This window comes from Pinus tabuliformis, chromosome 4_1 (genome assembly GCF_031772625.1).
Source record: "Pinus tabuliformis cultivar Carrire ecotype Pingquan chromosome 4_1, CPIR1, whole genome shotgun sequence".
In the NCBI taxonomy this organism is placed as follows: domain Eukaryota; kingdom Viridiplantae; phylum Streptophyta; class Pinopsida; order Pinales; family Pinaceae; genus Pinus; species Pinus tabuliformis.
In genome coordinates this window covers 647,023,946-647,047,506 of record NC_142303.1, presented here as the reverse complement: position 1 = coordinate 647,047,506, position 23,561 = coordinate 647,023,946, and positions in this window count along the sequence as shown.

The window sequence follows — 23,561 nt, the reverse complement described above, 5'->3', positions numbered from 1 at the left end:
TGCTCTTTCTCTGTTTTTCTTTGCATGTCCCCGATGAGGTCATGGTATAAGGAGTTAGGGCTCAAACTGGTTGAAACTTTGCAAGGCTAGCCTTGCAAACCTTGACGATTTCCCATGGTGGAAGCAAAGAAAGATGAAGGGGTAGGAGATCATTTCAAAAGATTGCTTGAGGAAGCCCTCAAGCGACAAAGAAATGCGATGATGGATAACTTTGACCAGATCCTTCGGTGGCGACCCACAAGTGACACATCTTCATTCAACAACCACTCTGGAAGCACCACTCCTTTTAAGGTACGAGTTAACTTTGACATTCCCATATTTAAAGGTCAAATATATGCAAATGACATAGATAGATGGTTGAATTTGTTGGAAGGATATTTTTTAGTTCATGACTTTTCCAATTGGGAAAAGATTACTTTTTCACTCCTCAAAGTTGCCCCACATGTCAAGGACTGGTGGGAAACCTACTATGAACAAAAGGACGAGAGGGAATCCTCACTGTTTTCATCCGCACCCACTTGGAATTCTTTCCGAGACACCATCAAGGAACAATATTACCCTATTGGGAGCTATGAATATAAATACATAAAGTGGACCACGCTATGGTAGGGAAAGGACCAAGATGTGTTGGAGTTCATAAATTTTTTCCATACCCTTTGCACAAAGCTGGGTATTAAGGATTCTGAGCGGAATTTGGTACTCAAGTATCGCGATTGTCTACACAAGTACATCCAGGACGAGATGGAGTTCCTGGACATCTCGCTTGGCACTGCCTATTGATACACTGTCAAGATTGAGCAAAAATTTAAATAGAAGAAGCGAGAATTTGGATCTGCGAATCCGAAGCAAGGGAAATGTGCCCTGAAACTGCAGAACAAAGGAAAAACCCAAGGCGGGGCGACTGAGGACAACCCGCCGAAGCGCAAGCAAAGAACAACACCATAAAAACAAAGAAGGACACAGGGAAATGGCGTGAGTTCAATAAGAGCCCCACTCACAACACAAGTGAGTGTTGAGCCAAGCAATCACTGGTGGTCAAGATGAAGGCTTCTGACTCCAATGCATATTCTGACTCCGAGTCATAAATCGACAAGGGAAATGACAAAGGGAAGTAGATTATCGATGTGGAGCCTAGTGCCACCATTGCCACCACCAAAATCCAGAAGGATGAGCCCGAAGATCCAGAGGAGGGGGAGTGACTCTTCCACTCACATATTTGGGTGAAGGGTTCTCCATTGCAGTTCATTGTCGACAATGGGATCCAAAAGGACCTCATTTCAGTAGAGGTCATAAAACGATTAGGCCTGCCTACCATACCGCACCCACAATCGTATACCATCGGGTGGCTTCACCAAGGGCGAGATCTCTACATCAACCAATAATGTCGCCTTCCCTACAACATCAAGCCCTTCACATATGAGATACTGTGTGATGTTGCTCCTGTTGAAGTTTGTGATGTATTATTAGGCCAACCATACTTGTGGAAGCAACATGTTGTGTATGAGTCTAGGCCTCGCACTGTTATTATTAATTTGGGCAATAAGTTGTATAGGATACCGGAGGTAGCATCGCCTAAACCATTTCTTTGATCTCTGTGAAGCAATGTAGTAAGATCATTTCCTAGACTGGGAAATTTGTTTTCCTTATGATTCACCCTCAAGGAAAGAATAATATTGTAACCACGGCTTCCAGACAAGGCTCCTCCACATGAAAACAATAGATGGACAAGGTTGTGGAGGAGTATAGGGACATCTTCACCTCACCCACAGGGGTATCTCTACACTGTTAGGTCAAGCACTCCATCGACCTGACCTCAGGTGCGCCATTACCCAATGGACCGATCTATCGATGCTTTGTTCTGGAGAACGATGAAATCAAGAGGCATATTCATGAGTTACAGAAAGGGCACATCAGGTCAAGTTCATTACCTTGTGGGAGCCTGATCGTGTTGGTACAGAAGAAGGACGGGACCTGGAGACTCTGTATTGAATATTGGGCACTGAACAAGATCACTGTTTGGAATAGGTATTCAATCTCAGGGATTGCTGATCTTCTAGACTAGCTCAAGGGGGCCAAATATTTCAGCAATATTGACTTGAAGTCCGATTATCACCAGATACCAATCGAACCCTCTGACGTGTGGAAGACTGCCTTTAAATCCAAGGAGGGAATTTTTGAATGGTTGGTCATGCCTTTCGGGTTGACAAATGCCCTTGCAACCTTCATGAGGTTGATGGACATCTTGCGACCCTTCACTAACTCATTTGTGGTGGTGTATCTAGATGACATTATGATCTTCAGCCATAGTTGGGAAGAGAACCTCCACCATATTCGATAGGTCCTCCAAACCCTGCGGCAACACAAGCTATGTGTCAATTTGGAGAAATGGACTTTTGGTATGACCGAGTTCAATATTTGGTGTACATCATTGATGAGCGAGGTGTGCATGTGGACCCAACCAAGATACAAGTCATTCGGGATTGGATAACCCCAACCACTCTAACAGAGCTCTGTAAATTTTTGGGTCTTGCCAACTTCTACCGCAGGTTCGTGTTGGGGTTCTCCCATGTCACTTGGACTTCGAGTCAAGTCACCAAGGGAGGAACGAAAGCAAAGTTATTTTGGTCTGAATCCCAACATAAGGTGTTTGTTTTGTTGAAGCATCACCTCTACTTTGCACTAGTGCTCACATTACCAGACCTGCAACAACCATTTGAGATCGAGACAAATGTATCTAACTATTTTATTGACGTAGTTCTTACTCAACAGTGGCATCCCATGGCATATTACAGGGAGACACTTTCAAACACAGTTTGAAAGTATTCCACCTATGAAAAAGAGATGTATTTCATTGTGCAAGCCTGCCAATAGTGGAAGCATTATATTATGGGAAAGGAAATGGTCATCCACACATACCATTGACCCTTGCAGTTCATACAAACACAAGAGAAGTTGCAGAATGATCACCATTAGAAATGGTCCACATACCTGCAACAATTCCATTTGAAAATTAAGTACAAGAAGGGCAGCACCAACAATGTTGCAGACTACCACAACTGACCGCTAATCATGGCGCTGACCACTGTGCTCGACTCTTGTGGGCATGAGACTACGGGGTGGCCGCATCTTTACAAGAGCGAACCAAAATTCGACAACACATACGAGACACTCCTGGAAGGAAAACAAGTTCCAAATTTTCACCACTAGGATGCACTATTATGCCACCTGGGACACCTCTATGTTCCTTCAAGCGAGTGTGTTAAGATGATTTGGGAGGCGCACTACAATCGGGTCGTTGGACATTTCAGGGTAGAGAAAACAATTGCAGTGTTGCAGAAGTACTTTTATTGCGCGAACCTTCGATAGGATGTTGGGAAGTACATCAGATCCTACGGTGCCTATGCCATTGCCAAACCAACCATCAAGAAGAAATGCCTATACACTCCTCTTCCTACTCCTATTTGACCTTGGGAATCCATCTCCATGGATTACATATCAGACATTCCTTCTACTAAGCATGGCAACGACTGCGTTTTCATCGTTGTCGACAAATTCTATAAGATGGCCATTCCGGAAGCTTGCAAGAAGAGTATCATAACAAAAGCCATTGTTAAGATCTTATTTGAACGAGTGTGGGTACACTTTGGGATCCCATAGTCCATTATCTCAGATTGAGACATTAGGTTCCTAAGTACATTTTGGTCAAGTCTTTGGTCAATGTTGGATACCAAGCTCACCAAGTCCACAACTTTCCACCCCCAAACTGATGGCCAAACGGAGGTTGTCAACATGATGATCGTACACATTCTGCGTATGTACAACTCGAAGCATCCACACACATGAGATGATAGCCTCCCCTTTGTCCAACACGGTTACAACATAGCTCTCCATAGCTCAACTAGCCACAACTCCTTTAGGGTGGGAATCGGATTCTAGCCACTATGTCCCATTGATATGTCCATACCATTTGCAACTACTCAGACAGATTAGACTCATGTCTAGTCCGAAGCTGACAGGGCTAAAAAATTTATTGAGCACATTCAACACATCCACCAGCAGGTCCATGACATATTGGACAGAGCTAATGCTAAGTACAAGCAATGTCATGATCAAAATCGGGTGCCACACAAGTTCCAGGTGGGCAACAAAGTTTGGTTACATTTGCCAAAGGAGTGCCTCGCTGGGACCCACCAAAAACTTTGCCCACTTCGATATGGGCCTTACACCATCACTAAGGTTGTAGGGGACAATTCTTTCAAGCTCAACATTCCACCATTCCTTGGCTTGCACCCATTGTTCAATGTGGACCACCTTTGACCATTCTTTCCACCATTACTGGACACATCTGATATTGCAAAGCAACTCACACCTATAGAGTTAAGCCCAAATTGCATGGAACATGCCACAATTGATTGGATCATGGACACGTAGATCAAGAACATTTGCCAGCAGAAAAGCCAACTGTATCGGGTTGTCAAAGCTGGTCAACTCTTGCACCAAGGAAAGTGGTTTACCAGGGACCAAGTTCAGTAGAAGTTTCCCCATCTCATGGAGGCACTCAACGCAATGGGGGCCATTACTTCCTAAGGGGGGAGGATTGATTCAGGTGGATATTGGTGGCCACCCACCTATTCCACTTGGACCCTCACTGTTGTTTCTTTTAAGTTTCCTTAATTGTAGCACAACTTACTTTTTTGGCAGTTTTTTGGGTCCTAAACTTCCAGAGCTGTTTTGAGGGACTAAAAGACATTTTAGGGAAAACAGAGAGATTGGAAAAGTTCCAAACCAATTTATTGGTTTGTTTTCGGCCTCTTCTTCGAGATCTTCGAAAAGAGGTATTATGATAGCCAAACAAAGATCATATGCCAAGGTTACAACCCCGGGAAGTTGATGTACCAATTTACCCAAACATGGCCCACATTTTTGGCGCTTCATCTTCTAGGGTTAGGTTTTTGGATATTTAGGGTTTTCCATCGTTTCTCAATAATAAATAGGCCTTTGAGCTTCATTGTAACACAATTAAGAGACATGTAGCCACCACATCTCTTCTCAGAGATAAGCTACCATCATTTGAGCTAGTTTATTTCCATTTCTGTATGTACACATATTTCAGTTCTTTGATATTAATGAAATGAAGTTTTATTTCTATTGCATCTTTGTGTTTATATGTATATCTGTATTTTGTTGCATTCCTGCATAAGTCCAGATCAGTTGACCATTAATTCTGTCTTGTCAGATACAAGGTGAGAAGATGAAGATATCTTCATTGCGAGATGTGTCAATACTCGAGAATGAATTATGAGGTATGACCAATATATCTTGTTAGCTATTGAAGACCATTGCCATGAAGTGATCCATCCAAGGTGAATCTTTGCTCTTTTAGGAGTCTTATGTCTGGAACATCTGTCTAAACGATGACTATGTTTTCAACAATGCTCACAAGGCTGAAGATCAAAACACCGATCTTTCACATGGCCAACCTGATCACAGTGTTGGCATTTGACAATATGAAGCAGATGTGTATGTGGAGCAAGGGAAGATGAGTTGTCTTCGAGAAACCCAACACTCTAAAACTGGATGGGTTTAGTATAGTCTGGAATGTGAAAGGACACATCCTTTTCATATCCAAGATTGGTTCTATGCTTGTTGTTAATGACTTCTTTCCAAGGTCTAATGATGGGCTTGGGAAGTGCAAGCAGAATTACTACATATTCATGTGATTCTTCTCCTAAAATGGCCTCACTGATCTGATCAAATGTTGGTGGTTAATGGTGTTAGAAAATCAGAAAGGCAAAAAGATTTTCTTATGTTGATAATTACTTGTAATATTTTTGTATTCTTATCAACTTTTTTGTATTCTTCATTTATCTACTTTTCATCAAGCAATCTTCAAATCAAAACTTGAAGATCAACGACACCAAATGTAGGCACTTAGCGAGGGCTAAAACCCCTCTATAGGGGAATACTTAGTGAAACTCTTTCACTAATCAAATTGAGATAGACCAAGACCTTAGACCTGACAAAAGCCTCTTCTCACTCCACCAAGTCAACCCTCAAACTGTCCTTCTAGACTCCAAAGGTACATTGCAATAGTGCTGCATCAATATTGCAACAAAGACAAAATTTTGGCCCATATACTTCAGAATTTCAACCCAACTACTTTAGAATTTCGGCCCAACTACTTCAAAAATTCGGCCCAACTACTTCAGAATTTCGGCCTAGCTACTTCAAAATTTTGACTCAGCTACTTCAAAATTTTGGCCCAACTTCAGTGCTGCAATTTCATCCCTGTTGTAGCTTCAGCTCCTTCGCACGTGTGAGACAAAGAGAGAGAAATTCGACGTATTTTTCTTCATAAATACTTCCTTTTCCTTTGCTAGTTTTTCCTTCTTCTTCCTTGAATTTCACACCCTTTTTCTGCTTCCAACTATAGTAGATCAAACTTTTGTTAGTGTATCTCCAAATGAATCAATCTTCCTCTCTTTATATTGCTTCCATGGGGTCGATTTCTGTAGTGTTCTAGCTAGGGTACTAGACTAGACTATATTTATTATCGACCAGGATGCGTAAGCTTAGAGGCATGCGTCTAAAGTATATAGACATAAAGGATTGTTGGCTAAGTGGTTATGGTGTAGGTCACAGGGCTTCTTTACAGAAGACTGGGGTATGTCACCTATCATCCAAACACTCAGGTCACTCTGCTAATATACCTGATTACAATACTATCATTAAATGCATTTACCAAATTACACACTGAAACTAAACACTGTGTATCACTGCAACAATGATCTCAATCTCCTTACAAAGACATTACACATAAAACCCTTGTTCAATAAACACCCAGCATTCACTAATATTTATACAATATCAAAATATACAGAGATCATAAATGGATTTTGAAATGAAAACAAAGTTCATGACAGTGCTTTTAAAAGACAACACAGGGATCGAATCCCTTACAGGACGCACTTCAAGATCTCAGTGATGACTGTTCAGGCATTACCACAAACGCAAACCATATACATTCGATGGAAATCAAGAGCTATTGAAATCGAAACCCAATTAATTGTAACTGCTGTGCAAACCATATAATACCTATTGAAATCGAAATCCAATCAATCGTAACTACTGTGCAAACCATATGGTAACCTAAGTGCAAATAAAATGAAAAGAACAGTATACCGGTTGAACGCAGGGCCCGTCCGCATTCCAGAGGTACACTGGACTATATTCGATCGGCTATCAAATCAATGCACGAGACACAAGTCGTAACTGTAACCGGATTCTTAGTATTAAGTTCAAAAACTTTGTTTCAGAATGATACAACGATTAACCATTACATCCATTACTCGGACTGTATTTACATATGTCTAGCACAACCATGTCATTTCGATAATGAATGTACATTCGGAATTTGGCTGTTGCCGCTTTTACTACATCGAGCTTTTCAAAATGTTTCTATCCTAACTAATTTCAAAAAGAACAAAAACTAAATCAAATTAGAATGAGCTGCTGTTTCTGCTTTTGTCGCCAGTGTGCCATGCTTTGACTTGAGTTGACCGTGCATGTAGGAGGGTCGATTCGGCTGTAGGATAGGTGTTTGTCCATGCTTGGACATTCTACTTTTCATCCATGCCTTTCGTTCTAGCCCAGCTTTTGTGCCACATGTCAAACAATGAGCTAATTACAGGATGTTGGAACTTCCTGTAACCATTTCACCAAAAACTTCTAATTCTTCAACATAAAATTCCTAAATCAATTTCAATGCATTTTAATAACTATAAGACTATTAACTAACCAATTTCCAAGGATTCTAAGGGATATATGATGAAAAGGAATGGGTAAATGATATGTTTTAGGAGGAAAAAGGGGTCTTGGGATGATACCAACATCTCTCCCCGACTTAAGGAATTAGCATGTCCTCATGCTATCCCCGAAGTGCTTCCCTTGAACTCTGTCCCTGCCTAGATCTCTGCCGCCTTGAGCAATGTGTCCACATTCTTTTTCACCTGGTTATCTTTCTGACCCTTGAGCTCCTGCTTTAACCTTTTGAATTTTTCTTTGAGGGTCTTCTTCTGATTGTACCACTTAATGGCCCAGTTAGAAATCTCCGTTTGCTCAGCCTCCAGTTCACTGATTCTCTCCCTTAACTTTTCATTCTTCTTCTGAGTTTCTTTAATCTGCGCCCGGAGCATTTCATTTTCTCTCTTGATAACTTTTTCTAGCATATTAGCCTCCATGAGCTCTTCCTTTAATTCTTCAATTTGTTTTTCCAATTTCTTCTGTCTCTTAATGGGAGGTGGTGAACATTTTTCCTGCTTGTTATTGCTTTCTACCTCTATATCAACTTCTGGTCCTGGTAGTGAGTGGTCACCACTCTCAACATCCATTTGTGCAGGTGCATTGGATTCAAGCTGGTCTTCTTGTAACTGGGCTTTTGGTGTCCTCCTTGTTCTTCGTGAGTAAGTGGTGAAAATTTTATCTTTTTCGGCCCTCTTAGCATCTTCCTTTCTCATGTTCCTAGTCTTTATGCTGCCCACAGGTAGAGGTGCCTTGCTGGCTTTGGATACTGGGATTTCTTCATCAATATCTTTCATGAACCCTGATTCCTCTTGCACTTCTTCTTTATCTTCCTCATCTCTAATTTGATTAGCAGCTGGGAATTCTTTCCATGGTTTCCTTCTTCTCTGCAATTCATGCTCAATAAGAATTTTAATTAAGCCAAAGTGATATAGGCTCTTGTCTTCATTCCCCTTCTGCTTCTGGATAGTCTTGGACATCTTGGTTAAGCTTTGTAATAGAAAATATGGTACACTGATAACACATTGTTTCTTCAAGTGGAGCAGTAGTTTAATATGGTATAGATAGACAATACTGTAACGGCTTTCACAGGTTATGAATTTTTGAAGGATGTAGACCATCTCATCCCAGGGATGCATCAACCAACTTCTTGGAACACCCTTCTTCCAATTCACTGATGAGACTCTGGATCTAGACATAAACTGCGTCCACGATTTCTCTTTAAATTGTTTTGTTTTAAAATACTTCTCTCCTTCTGGACTAATCCCTATTGCCTGAGCTATAGTATCCTCTGAAACCCTGAATGAGAAGTTACCTATCAGGGCTTTCTCTCCATTGAATGTGAAAGCAAATTGCTTGGTAACCTCCTCATTGCTTCCATGAAATTTCTCTAGAAATGGTAACCACTGTATTTCTCTGAGAATTTCAATGCAATCCTCATGATATTGTGAACTGTCGAACACACTCGGCTCGACCCTATTAGTCATAGTGGCAGAGGGTCGTGCTCTAACCCTTCTCTGTTTATGTTCTTACAATATTTAAAAAAGAAATTTCAAATTTGTTACCTGGTGTATCGCTTCCCTTAATCTTCAATATGATGCTCGGCCGGTCGATTGTCTTATGACTGTGGTGGGAGTCGAAACAGAGTGGTTATACTTTCCTCTTTCGGCGCTCACTGCTTCCAATCCTCACTGTGTAAATCGAACCCAAATGATAATACTTCTTTCGGCGCTCACTGCTTTTGATTCTACTTTGAAAGTTATGGGAATCAAATTCGAAAATGATGGTGGGATAACCGACTGTACTCACTTCATAGCGTATTCATTCATTTTAGAACAGAGGAGCACTGTACGCTTACATAGATGTCACCACAAGAGCGCTGGGAGCATGTATATATAATGCTGGGTATGGTTTTGGGGAGTCCCTTGAATCATTGGGTACGTCGGGTGGTGGAGTCATGATTTGGCTGTGTGGAATAAAATGGATAGGCCGCTTTACATTTGTCTCTTTCCCTTGTATTTAAAAACACAATCCGCCACGTGTCCTATTTTAGTTGGCATTCGGTCGGATGGAGGATGTTGGTATGGCTGTAGGATGTATTTAGCATGACAAGGTTAATGTGTTGGTAATGGGTTTAGAAGTATGAATAGGTTGAAGAAATGATAAGAATCGGTGGAATAAGGGATGATAGGAAATGTAGGTGTCCTTGAAATCAATCATAACAGTGCACAGTCATCAAAGTTACATTAAAAATCAATCTAAGAAATTAAATGTTTAAGAACAAGAAACATATTACTCTTTTGTTGGTCGTTGTTGTATTGACATGCTGAGTAGCTAGTCCCTTTTTGACTGTTCTTTTGCTTGTTGTAACAGGTCCTCTAAGAAAGATTGAATGCACAGATCCTTTGAGAAAAATTTGAAGATGTAACAGGTCCCTTGAGAAAGATTGAATGTAACAGGTCCCTTGAGAAAAATTTGAAAATGTTCATGCAGCTCCTTATATTGATACAGGTTCACTGAGCTTGGGCATTTGATGGAGTCTTGGTGCCCAAATCCTTGTAGAAACTTGATGAAACTTTGTTGAAGTAGCCCTTGGTGTCAATTTCTTTAACAGGTCCCTTCTGAATGTCTTAAACAGGTCCCATTACTGCTGGTGTTGGTGGCATAGTTGTCTGGATAGAACAGGTCCCCTTGCATAATGTTTATAACCAGGTCCCTCTGAGATAAAACAATGACAAAACAACTTATTTATTGAAGTCTGGAATGCTGGAACAAGCTGCTTTGGAAATTTATAGTGAAGATATAGGATAAGAAATCTTTAAGAATTTACAATGGAGAGATAAAAGAACAAAGTGCTGATGCCTCTCTCCCCGACTAAAATTTTGACTTGTCCTCAAGTCATGATTGAGCTGATAAATCAAACAGTGAACAAAAGAAAGAGAATTCTTACCCGCCAACGAATTGGTTTTCAAGTAGGAATTCGAGGTTAGAGTGTGCCAAAGACTGGTTTTCACATCTAACCCATTATTTTATTTTATTTTATATATATATATATATATATATAAATATTTAGTTTTTGTTTTATATTAATTTTTTATATTATTTTTTTTTTTCTTTTTGACTTTGAAATTGAAAGGAAATGAAACTAAGGCAGTGATACTGCAGCTGAGGGCTGCAATACCTCAACCTCTCTTTGCTGAGATAGTGTATAGAGAAATTCTTGCTTGCTGATGGGCTTGGTGTATAGTTTCAGGCGATGACCATTGAATGTGAAGGAGTGACCTTCTCCATCAATAGTTTTGAGCTTGACTGAACCATTGTCATAAGCCTGAACAATTTCATAGGGGCCCATCCAATGGGTGGTGAACTTGGCTTTATGATCTCTAAATTTTGAGTCAAAAAGTAAAGCCCAGTCACCTTCCTTGAACTGCTTCTTCTTAATATGTGCATCATGCCACTGCTTCCTTTGTTTTTGCATGAGGATTGTGGTTCCTTCTGCTTGCTGCCTCATCTCATCCAGCTGGTTCAACTGCTGAATTCTTTCTTTTTGTGCTTGGTCCAAATCAATTTGTAAATCTGCAGCCAGTTTAAAAGTATGTATTTGGGACTCAATAGGAAGCATTACCTCTTTGCCGTACACCAACTGATATGGTGTAAATCCTGTAGTATCTTTCCAGGTAATCCTGTAAGCCCAGAGTGCATCTTTGAGCTTCTCTTCCCAGTTTTTCCTGTTCATTGCAACAGTTTTAGTAATGATGCCTTCCAAGGTTTTGTTTGTTGATTCCACCTGCCCATTGGCCTGTGGATGGTAAGGGGTACTTTTCCTATTCTTGATTTGGTATTTGTCTGTGATGTCCTTCACTAGCTTTGAGGTGAATTGGGTACCTTGATCAGTCACAATTTCCCTTGGTACTCCATACCTCACAAAAATCTCCTCAAAAAGGAAATTGACTACTGTGTGTTCGGTTGCTCTGACCAGTGCTTTTGCTTCAACCCACTTTGTGACGTAATCAGTACATACTAAGATGTACTTCTTACCATTGGAGGTTGGGTTAATGGGTCCTATAAAGTCTAGAGCCCACTTATCAAATGGCTCTAAGTGAACTTGGGGCTGAAGGGGCATCTCATCGGTAGCTGTTGGTCTGCCCATTCGTTGGCAGCTGTCACAATTCTTTACATACTTCTTGGCATCCTTGAAAATGGATGGCCAGTAGTATCCAAGAGTAAGAACTTTGAATGCTGTCCGCTTCGCTGCAAAATGCCCACCACACGGTTCATCATGGCAAGATTTTAAAATATCAATTACCTCATCATTTCTTACACATCTCCTAATAATCATATCATAACCGGTGTAAAATAAATCACCATTAAGCCATGAATATCTAGCACTTTGTTTGACTAGTCTCTTCCTTTCCTTTGCAGTAAAGTGTGGAGGTGTCCTTCCTGTAGACAAATAATTGGCCAAATCAGCATACCAAGGAGTTACTATGGAAATTGCAAATAAGTTTTCATCTGGAAAAGAATCTTCAACTGGAACAACCTCACCTGGATTTTGCAGTCTAGAGAGAAAATCTGCCACCTGGTTCTCTGTGCCTGGTCTATCTAACACTGTGATGTTAAATTCTTGTAACAATAGTAACCATCTGGTAACTCTGCCACTAGTTATTGGTTTATTCATTAAATGTCTAATGGCCGAATGATCAGTATGTACAAAGACCTCATAACCAGTTATGTAATGTCGGAATTTATTCACATCATAAATGATGGCAAGTGTTTCCTTTTCTGTAACTGTGTAGTTTAATTCTGCAGGTGTTAGATTTTTACTAATGAAATAAATGGCATAAGTACAAGATTCCTCTTTTTGGCCTAATGATGCACCTACTGCTGTGTCAGATGCATCGGTAAAAATATGAAATGGTAGACTCCAATTAGGCCCTCTCAAGACTGGTGCGGTTGATAACTTCTTTTTGAGTTGTTCGAATGCTTGTTGGCAATTCTCATTCCAGTTGAAAAGTACATCTTTGGTTAGAAGTTTAAACAAAGGTAAAGCTATCTTACTAAAATTTACAATAAATCTGCAGTAATAGCTTGCATACCCAAGGAAACTTCTTACCTCTCTTTGATTCTGTGGAATTGGCAAATCAGCAATGATCTGGATCTTGGCTGGGTCAACCTGGATGCCTTGAAAAGAAATATAGTGGCCTAACACTATCCCTTCGTTTAACATCATAAAGCACTTTTCATTGCTGAGGGACAGGTTAGCTTCAATACATATTTTCAAAACTCTCTCAAGATTTTCTAATGCATGTTCAAATGAATTGCCATATACTGAAAAATCATCCATGTAGACTTCAACACAATCATGAATTAAATCAGCGAAAATAGCTAACACAACTCTCTGAAATGTAGCTGGAGCGTTACAAAGTCCAAATGGCAAAACATTGTAGGCATAGGTGCCCGAAGGACAGGTGAATGTGGTTTTGTCCTGGTCTTCAGAGGCGATCCTGATCTAGTTGTAGCCACTGAAACCATAAAGAAAAGAAAATGATGATTTGCCAGCTAGGGTGTCTAACACTTGGTCAATAAATGGCAGTGGGAAGTAATCTTTGAGCGTTGCTTTATTCAACTGTCTGTAATCAACACAAATGCGCCACTTACCATTTTTCTTGGGCACTATAACCAATGGGGATACCCACTGACTGTCAGAAATAGGATATATAAAATTAACTCTCAAAAGTTTTTGCAGTTCCTCTCTGACAATATCTTGGAGCATGGGGTTCATTCTTCTCTGTGGTTGCCTCACTGGTTTATTGGTGCTATCTGTATAGATATGGTGAGTGCATGTGTCGGGGTGAATCCCATGCATATCGGTGTAGTCCCAAGCAAAGGCTTTTTGGTATTTTCTCAAGAGTTTAATCAATTTCTCTTGTTGAGATGAGTCTAGGTGGTTGCCTATGTTCAGAGTTTTCCCTGGACTAATCTCTATGATCTGACTCTGTGTATTGGTGATGGATTGAACTGGAAAAATGTCGTGAAATGTAGTTTGCAAAGATTGGATGGTGCATGTTTCCTGAAAGTTTTGGGCCAAAAGTACATCTGCAGCATGATATTGTTCATTTCTCAAATTTTCAGACATATCAGGTTGAGAAAGGAATAATTCTACCAAATCATTATGGTATTGTTCCTGGAAATCATAGATTTGGTCAATGCTAAAAACAGATTGTACTTCTTCTTTATCATTGAATTTATCATCAAGCCACAAATTATGTGTTACTGCTGGTGATTGTGCCGATGGATAAAGGGTGAGTTGTTTTCTTTCGGTCCCTCTTGAAATGATCATGTTGCCCGATCGACATCCTATAAATGCATCAGCAGTCGCTAACCATGGTCTACCAAGGATGATAGGGTGTCCTCCTAAATTGGATTTGGGTTGAAGGACTAAGAAATCCACTGGATACTCCCAAGAGTCCAGTGAGACAATGATGTCTTCCAAAATCCCTTCAGGAATGACTTTGGACCTATCAGCTAGTTCTAGAACAATCGTGGTATGTTGCAAATTTATGAGCTGGAGTGTTCTCATGGTTTCAAGAGTCATGACATTGATTGCGGCTCCAAGATCTATCAAAGTGTTTGGAATCCGTATGTTGTTAATGATGGTGGTCACTTTGGGGATGCCAGGATCAACATACTTCTCCATGGAGATGGTATTGGTCATAAGGCCTGCTAAATTTCCTAAAACATGAATGGTTTGAGGATCAATCCTTTTTCTAGCAGGCTTCTTGAGGCACATGTCTTTGATGGCTTTGGTATAGATAGGAATGTCTTTTATAGCTTGCAGCAATGGAATTTTTATGTAGACATTTTTAAGTTCATCTAAGACATCAAATTGTGGTATAGACAGTGGTGGTTTTACTTGGACCAATCGGTCTGGAAAAGGTGGATGCAGTGGTTGCATCTGTTTATCTTTGGTATCATTGTTTGGTTTTGTTGGATTTGTCATTTCATTTTCCTTTTCTGAGTTTTCTTCTTGCTTATCTGTTATTGAAGAATCTTTGTGGAGCACCCTACCAGACCTCAAATTAATGTTTTGCAAAGGCAGTGTGGAATATGAGGTTCCTTCTTCTACATTGTAGGTTGGCCTCTCTGCTCTATTATTCGGATTTGGGACAGTTTGAGCAGGAATTTGAGTGGGTCTGGGAGGTTGTGAGTTAGCTGGAAATTGCAGTTGTGGTGCATTTATTGGTGGAGGAGCAGGCAGTGCTTGTTGAGGAGGTTGGGGCTGATAGACAACTTGCTGAGGATACTGCTGATATGGTTGAGAATGTGATGGATACGGCTGTTGGTATTGTTGATATGGTTGTGAGTAAGGTGGGTATGATTGAGGATATGTATGATAAGATTGGGAGTACTGTTGAGACGGTCTCCATTGGTGTTGTGGTTGGTTTTGGTGCTGCCATGGCGTGGGTACATTCCATGAGTTTTGTGCATACATTTGATCATTCATAGGAAACTGCAGATTTTGATTTGGAAACATACCTTGGGTTGCTGGCCTTGGCTGCCATGGTCGCTTTGTGCCCATGTAATACACGTTTTCCATCTCTGTATTGGCTGCCATATTACAGTTCTGCAAAACTTTAACTTTAGGACAGTTAAACATATCATGATGTTCAGTACAGAAAGCACAAACTTGGATGTTCTCTAGAGGGCAATCTTTTAATGCATGTTTCTTTCGGCATTTTGGGCAGAAGATAGCCATGATATGATCTTCATCTTCTTGTTTCTTCTTGGCTTTTAAAGTGTCAATTTGGTTCCCTAGAGTGCTTAACAGATCTGTTTTAAACTCTTCTAAAAGATTCCCTATTTTGGCCCTTGTGACACTTGCAGAGGCAAATTTTGTGACCCTTGATGACAGGCCTCTCTTTCCCATTTTAGCTTTACTCCTTGAATACTTTTCGCACAACTCAGCGATTTCTTCAAAGGGTAAGGCAGAAATGTCACCTTTGCCCATCAAGTTGAGATCATCCATGTATTCCTCTCGGATACCTTTCAATAATATTGTGCGGACCAGATCAGGAGACATAGTTCAGTGTTTAGATTTTTGTAAGTTGTAGACAAACCGTTCTAAATATTCCTCTAAGGTTTCATCCTCTTGCTGACTCATTCTAAAGATATCATCTTTAGAGTCTTTGGATATGAAATAAGGCTTATATTTCCTAAGAAATATTCTCCTCATACCATCCCAATCAACTATAGCATGCTCACCAAGCCCCATGAACCATTTTAAGGCTGATTCCTTTAATGTGGCTGGGAACAATCTAAGCCTATGGGCATCATCTGTATAGCCATAAGTTCGACATACAATGTCAAACTCGAACAAGAATGAGTCCGGATCCTCCGAAGCCATACCATAGAAATTTGGTAGCACAGATGGGGGTATGTTTTTCATTTTGATCTCCTCATCCTCCTGTGGTTCATGTATAGGGAACTTAAAAGTTGGCTCCTCTTCATCTCCTTGGCGTGGTACTGATCCAGATCCTTCCTCAGCCATTCTAATTGGTCTCTCTGTGTCAGCGTCACTTGGTGGAAAAAGGAGGAAGGAAGATTGTTCGGTAACTGTACTACTTTCTCCTTGTGTAGAAGGTCTAGGAAAGTGCTTCTTCTGCGATTTATGTGTGAATAAAGTTTCCCTCTCAATAAGAGTAAGTTTCTGTCCTGAATAAAAATTTTCTGCCAATGTTTGGATAACTTCCTCAGCTGGTGTTGTATTCCCTAGAGAGTCTGCTCCTGATGATGATGGGTTAGTTTTTAGATGGTGGGGGGTTTTTACAAATATCCCTTGACTGTCTCTAAATCTAGGCATAAATGAACATGATTTCTAACTGTGTTTTTGTTTATTTTTGTGTGTTGAAATTTTTCTTTTTGTCTGAATCCTTTAAGTACGCCTCCCCAGCAACGGCGCCAAAATGTAGTGTTCTAGCTAGGGTACTAGACTAGACTATATTTATTATCGACCAGGATGCGTAAGCTTAAAGGCATGTGTCTAAAGTATATAGACATAAAGGATTGTTGGCTAAGTGGTTATGATGTAGGTCACAGGGCTTCTTTACGGAAGACTGGGGTATGTCACCTATCATCCAAACACTCAGGTCACTCTGCTAATATCCCTGATTACAATACTATCATTAAATGCATTTACCAAATTACACACTGAAACTAAACACTGTGTATCACTGCAACAATGATCTCAATCTCCTTACAAAGACATTACACATAAAACCCTTGTTCAGTAAACACCAAGCATTCACTAATATTTATACAATATCAAAATATACAGAGATCATAAATGGATTTTGAAATGAAAACAAAGTTCATGACAGTGCTTTTAAAAGACAACACAGGGATCGAATCCCTTACAGGACGCACTTCAAGATCTCAGTGATGACTGTTCAGGCATTACCACAAACGCAAACCATATACATTCGATGGAAATCAAGAGCTATTGAAATCGAAACCCAATTAATTGTAATTGCTGTGCAAACCATATAATACCTATTGAAATCGAAATCCAATCAATCGTAACTACTGTGCAAACCATATGGTAACCTAAGTGCAAATAAAATGAAAAGAACAGTATACCGGTTGAACGCAGGGCCCGTCCGCGTTCCAGAGGTACACTGGACTATATTCGACCGGCTATCAAATCAATGCACGAGACACAAGTCGTAATTGTAACTGGATTCTTAGTATTAAGTTCAAAAACTCTGTTTCAGAATGATACATCGATTAACCATTACATCCATTACTCGGACTGTATTTACATATGTCTAGCACAACCATGTCATTTCGATAATGAATGTACATTCGGAATTTGGCTGTTGCCGCTTTTACTACATCGAGCTTTTCAAAATGTTTCTATCCTAACTGATTTCAAAAGAACAAAAACTAAATCAAATTAGAATGAGCTGCTGTTTCTTCCTTTGTCGCCAGTGTGCCATGCTTTGACCTGAGTTGACCGCGCATGTAGGAGGGTCGATTCGGCTGTAGGATAGGTGTTTGTCCATGCTTGGACATTCTACTTTTCATCCATGCCTTTCGTTCTAGCCCAGCTGTTGTGCCACATGTCAAACAATGAGCTAATTACAGGATGTTGGAACTTCCTGTAACCATTTCACCAAAAACTTCTAATTCTTCAACATAAAATTCCTAAATCAATTTCAATGCATTTTAATAACTATAAGACTATTAACTAACCAATTTCCAAGGATTCTAAGGGATATATGATGAAAAGGAATGGGTAAATGATATGTTTTAGGAGGAAAAAGGGGTCTTGGGATGATACCAATAATTTTTCTTGATGAGGCCGACTTGGTGGAGGAGACCTAAAAGACCTAATTTACATTAAAATAAATTTCTTTCTTGATAGATGAATCCTAAGAAGGGTCTTGTACATGATGACAAAGACAATGACTCTTGATATAAATCGTAGAAGTCTACAATGGAGGCTTTGAGCTATTAACCATTGACCCAAGCAAGAAACCCATGCTTTAATAAGTCAATTTATTTTACAATAAAATTCTTTTTCTTTTTTTTGACAAATACATTACATCATGACTCAAATACAATTACGAAGACCAACACTAGTTACATTTTTCAACGCTCCCTCTTAACTAGGGAGGTATTCATAATTGCAAAGGTACATGGAAGATCTCAAAATGTTACACTCTATGAAGAGTCATAGCACATAGAGTCCTACAGATTAGATACCTAACCAAGGTACTCCAATCGGGTGGGACTAAGGTGTACTCAATCTTTAGTCGTTCTAGGTACCATCGAACTTTTTAGCTCTAACACCAACCCAGGGATTTAGGTGTGTATCCAAGGTTGGAGCTCCATGACCAATGCCACCCTCCGTACTTCGTGATCTAGACATCAACACATACGTTGGCCAAATATCCTCCCAAGCATCTTGCTTGCACAAGATGCTTTATCTCTCCTAAACCAGATACCAATCCAAACATGCTTCAAACGTTCAACCTTTTTACGAAGAGACCCTGTACAATCAAAACTCCAATCATTAATAAACCTTCAAATATATTTACAAGTAAACACAAAACTTTGGGGTCCTCGATCATTCTTATGCTACTTATATCATCATCAAGTTATCCAAATACAACTTGTCAGAAGCTTTCTTCTTTCATTTCTTCAGCAACACCAAAAACAACCTTGGCACTTCTCAAGTCTTTTGTTTGAAACTTTATCTATAGTAATTTCATTCATTCTTCGGTTTTGATTCTTTCTTCAAGGTATTCATTATGAATAACATAATATTCCCTCCCTCTCAACTGGGGGGATATACCATTTCTTTTATCTAAGCTCCCTCTCAACCTAGGGAGATCAACAACTTCCTTCTTTATGCTCATTATTATTATTACGAACATCATCAACGTCTTGAAGATTATATACTTGAAAAAATTTAATAGAAAGTACAACCAAATACAGATATAAGGAAGCATGAATTCAACTACATCAAAATCATGTCATTATAATGGAAGCATCAAAACATTGATGCTTTTGACATCTAATACCTAAACCTAGTTAGGCTCATAATCAACGAGGGTCACATCTTCTTACATACTAGACTTCAACTTCTTGCTAGGGTTTTGTCATAAACCCTAGACTCTATCTTCGAGACATAAAGCCTTTTATATCAACAATTCAATAAAATAAAAAATCCAATCATAGTACTATACATCTAATGTTTCAATATTATTTCCTAGAATTCATAATAGATTCCACTAGAGTTTTGTTACAAACCCCAGGTTTCATTAACAATCAAGTTAGCATACACACATATGCATATCTAGTATTTGATTATCATGTACTATAATCTTATATCAATATCTACTAGGTAAACCCAATATACAAACATCAATACATTGAAGTTATATATACAATAATTTTGACCACGCTAGGGTTTCGATCATACAAATGAATATACACCTAGGGTTTTAATCCTAGGATCTTAATTTAGTTATTACCATAAACCCCAATTCACCTAACCCTAAAAATATAGGGTTTCATTTATACATTAACAAAAAAACCCAAAGGACTAGGGTTTTTACCATGACATTACCAAAACCCTAAACTTCAAAAGAATAGGATTTCATCAAATATTCTAGACTTTATCAACAAACCCTAAGAAAACTAAGGTTTCATAATAAACATTAACATACCCTTAGCATCAAGAGGCTAGGATTTTACAACGAACCCTAAAGGTTAGTGTTTCACAAGGATGATCAAATGACGAGATAATATAACAAGGGTAGATTCAATCTAATGATTAATTACCCTAACAATAATATTTATGATTAAAAACCCTAGACATAAAGATGTTAGTAATATAAAGCAAATTTTAAATGAGAATGATCATACCCTTTTGTATGAAGAGAATATTTCAACAAATCTTGTACTCTGAGGTATACCTTGAGTTGTTCGTAACAAACCTTGTAGGACATCAGTTTGAAACATATTTTCTTTTATGATTCAAGTCTTTTCTTTGAAGTCTCCTCCACAACCTTTGGGTATTCTGCAAGCTTTTCTACCAAGGAAAATATAAAGAAAGGATTATGAGTATACAATACAAACAAATCTCGATGTGAGGAGGAAACCAAACATGAAAGATGAAACAAAGAACAATATGCTTATCTTTTGGTAAAATGGTTTTGGCTCCCTCTTAATCCAATCTTTCTGAGGGATACCTACAACTTTAAATAATTCAAAAATTTCTAACATGATATATTATATCTACAAACTCTAGAAATCCGAACATGAAAGGAAAATATTACAAAACTTAAAGTAGAAGGATATGCAAGGGATAATATCCCTAAGAGACTTTAGCAAATAAGTCTTTGACTTCAGATTCTTCAGTCTTGTTTTTCTTAGGTGGAGCTTCATCGACAACGTTTTCATGTTCTCTTTCTCTCTTCTTATTTCTTGGATTCTCAGGACATTGACTTTTGTAGTGTCCCATCTTATGACAATTATAACATTCAATATTTGATAGATCAACCTACTTCTTTGGTCCTTGAACTTATTATACACCCCCTTATTTTTGTGATGATCATAGTAGGCATTTGAAGTGTTATTATATTCATCCTCCTTTTTGTCATTTACTAATGAGATGTAGGCTTCTTCTTGACTGCATGCATTCCACATTTTTTCAAAGGTTGGTGTATCCTTCCAACTGCTCATTCCTGATGCAAAAGAGCTCCAAGATTTGGTAGACCTAGTAGTGTAGCAATCACGAGTTCTTTCTCTCGTACAACTTCATCAACAGCTTGGAGTTCATCTCTTATTCTAGATACCCTTACAAAGTATGATGATACAATGTCATCTTTGGGCATCTTTATTGTTCTTAATTCATTCTTGAGACTAGGTATCTGACCAATTTTCTTGATGGTAAATAACTTGGAGAGAGCTTCATACATTTCTTGCGCAGAATCTATATTGGATAGGTATGGGATTAAGTTATCCTTCACTCCATCTATAATTAAATTCATGGTTAGGATGTCAATTTCCCTGTACTTTTCCTTTTTTGCATCATCTGTAGGTTTCTTGACGTTTCCTTGAGAAAAGTCCAAAACTTTGTGCTTATCAAGAATAAGATACATCCTCTTCTTCCATGCCCTGTAATTGGAGGCTCCTTCTAGCTTATTTTTTGTCTTCATTTAGGTTGTCATAGTCTTTATAGATAGTAGGCCCTTTTTCTTCTATGATCCTTTCCTTAATGACCTTCTTTTGTCCCTTCCTGCTTAACCCTTCTTTCAATAGACCTTCAGGCTACCTTTCTCTTTCCTCCTTCACCTTAACTCTGAAACCATGTTAGAAAATGAGAAAGGCAAAAATATTCTCTTATGTTGATAATTTTTTGTAATATTATTGTGTTTTTATTAACTTTTTTTATGTTCTTCTTTTATCCTTTTTTCATCAAGCATTCATCAAATAAAAACATGAAGATCAATGAAACCAGATGTAGGCACTCAGCCAGGGCTATGTTGATGCCTCGAAACTGGTCCGGACTTTAAAGCAACTCCTTTTCCGTTTGGTGTGGTGGCTCCGACTGGTTTAACTAGGTCCAGTTACCTTCTCCCTATCGCTATTGGTTTATGATGTATCTTTACCTACCAATAGACAGGGATATCAGGTCACTTCTTCTTGCTGATCAGGCAAGAGAATGACCCTTAAGCTGATTTAGGTTCAGCCAAGCCACAACTAAAATTTTGCCTCTTTGAGGAGAGGACTTAAAAGAATGTAGAATTTACTCTAAATGCAAGCTTATTCTATGATGCAAGCAAAAGAAACTAATCTAAATTCTATCTTAATTAGGCAGATATAGATCTAACCCAACTAAGAGCAAGATAATTAAAGTATTGGAATTTAAATATGTCTTGTTTATAATGAATATCAAGTTAATGAAGTAGTTCAATTAACTGATATTATGATTACCAAAACACATTTTATTGAGACCTCTTCACTGAAATAATAAACCAACAACATTCAGGAAGTAGTTCACAAAAATGATATTAATTATCAAATCAGTAAATCCAATAATTGAATAATGATATATGGAAATAGTTCACAACACATTACCATCCAATAAATCAGTTTTATAAGACAGATTTCTGAGTAAATAGTTCCTCAAAATGAGAAATTAATCCATAAAAACATTGATACATAATAACAAGATTGAGACAAATTACCCATATTGACAATAGTGCACAAACATGAATAAAATGACACATTCCTGTTACCATAAAAATAAAACTGATATTTGAAACAGTAGTATTAGAAATACCAATTTATTGCATCCATCTCTCTGTCCCTGGTCTCCAACAGCTCTTTACATTGCTTGAACTTCCACTTTCAAAGCTAAAGCCACAATAGTGCAAACTTTGCCCTTCATGTATAATTCAAGATACAAATGGAAAATCCTCAATAATCCCCAGATCTGAGATTTTCTCTCCTCTCTTCTACAACTCTAAATTCCTATTATAGTAGTGCTTTTAAAAGTTTAGAATTGCAGAGGAGAGCAGCCCCCAAATTCCATTCTGCAATCTATTATTTATACTATTTGCAAAGGAATTTTGGAGATGAGAGTTTGTTGAAAAGAAATCTGCCAAATACAATTTTATTTGTTCAAAATTCCAATCTTTAATTGCTGGAGCCTTTTCATTGATTGATATTTTTTTCTCCATATTTCTTCCATTGTTTTCCTACAAAAAGAAACCAAAATAAATTAAGATGCAATTAAAATATCATTTCTGGCAATAAATCAAATCCAATCAAATTCTATTTAAATAAATAATTTAAAATAAAATATAAGCTCTCTATTGATTTTTGGGATGGTTTAATTGGCCAAAGATATTATTAATCAAGGGATCTGCAATTAGAAGAGGTTTTGGACAAATGAAAATGAAGAAAATAACTCAGAAAATTGATTTTGTTTTCAAAATTCGGAGCTTGATCTTTTGCCTAATTTTTGACCTAATAAATGATTAAATCTGTTAGTGAAACCTCCTCAGAAATATTCTCCTTGATTTTATCTTTCCAATGAGCCGTCCTGCGCTTCATTTGGCCAAGTATAACTCAATCTATGAACCTCCAAAGTTGATGGATTAAATCTGGCATGAATCTGGAAATTCTGTCGCTGGGCTAAAAAAATAAAAAATTCTCATTAAAAATTAAATTTTAAATTAGAATTC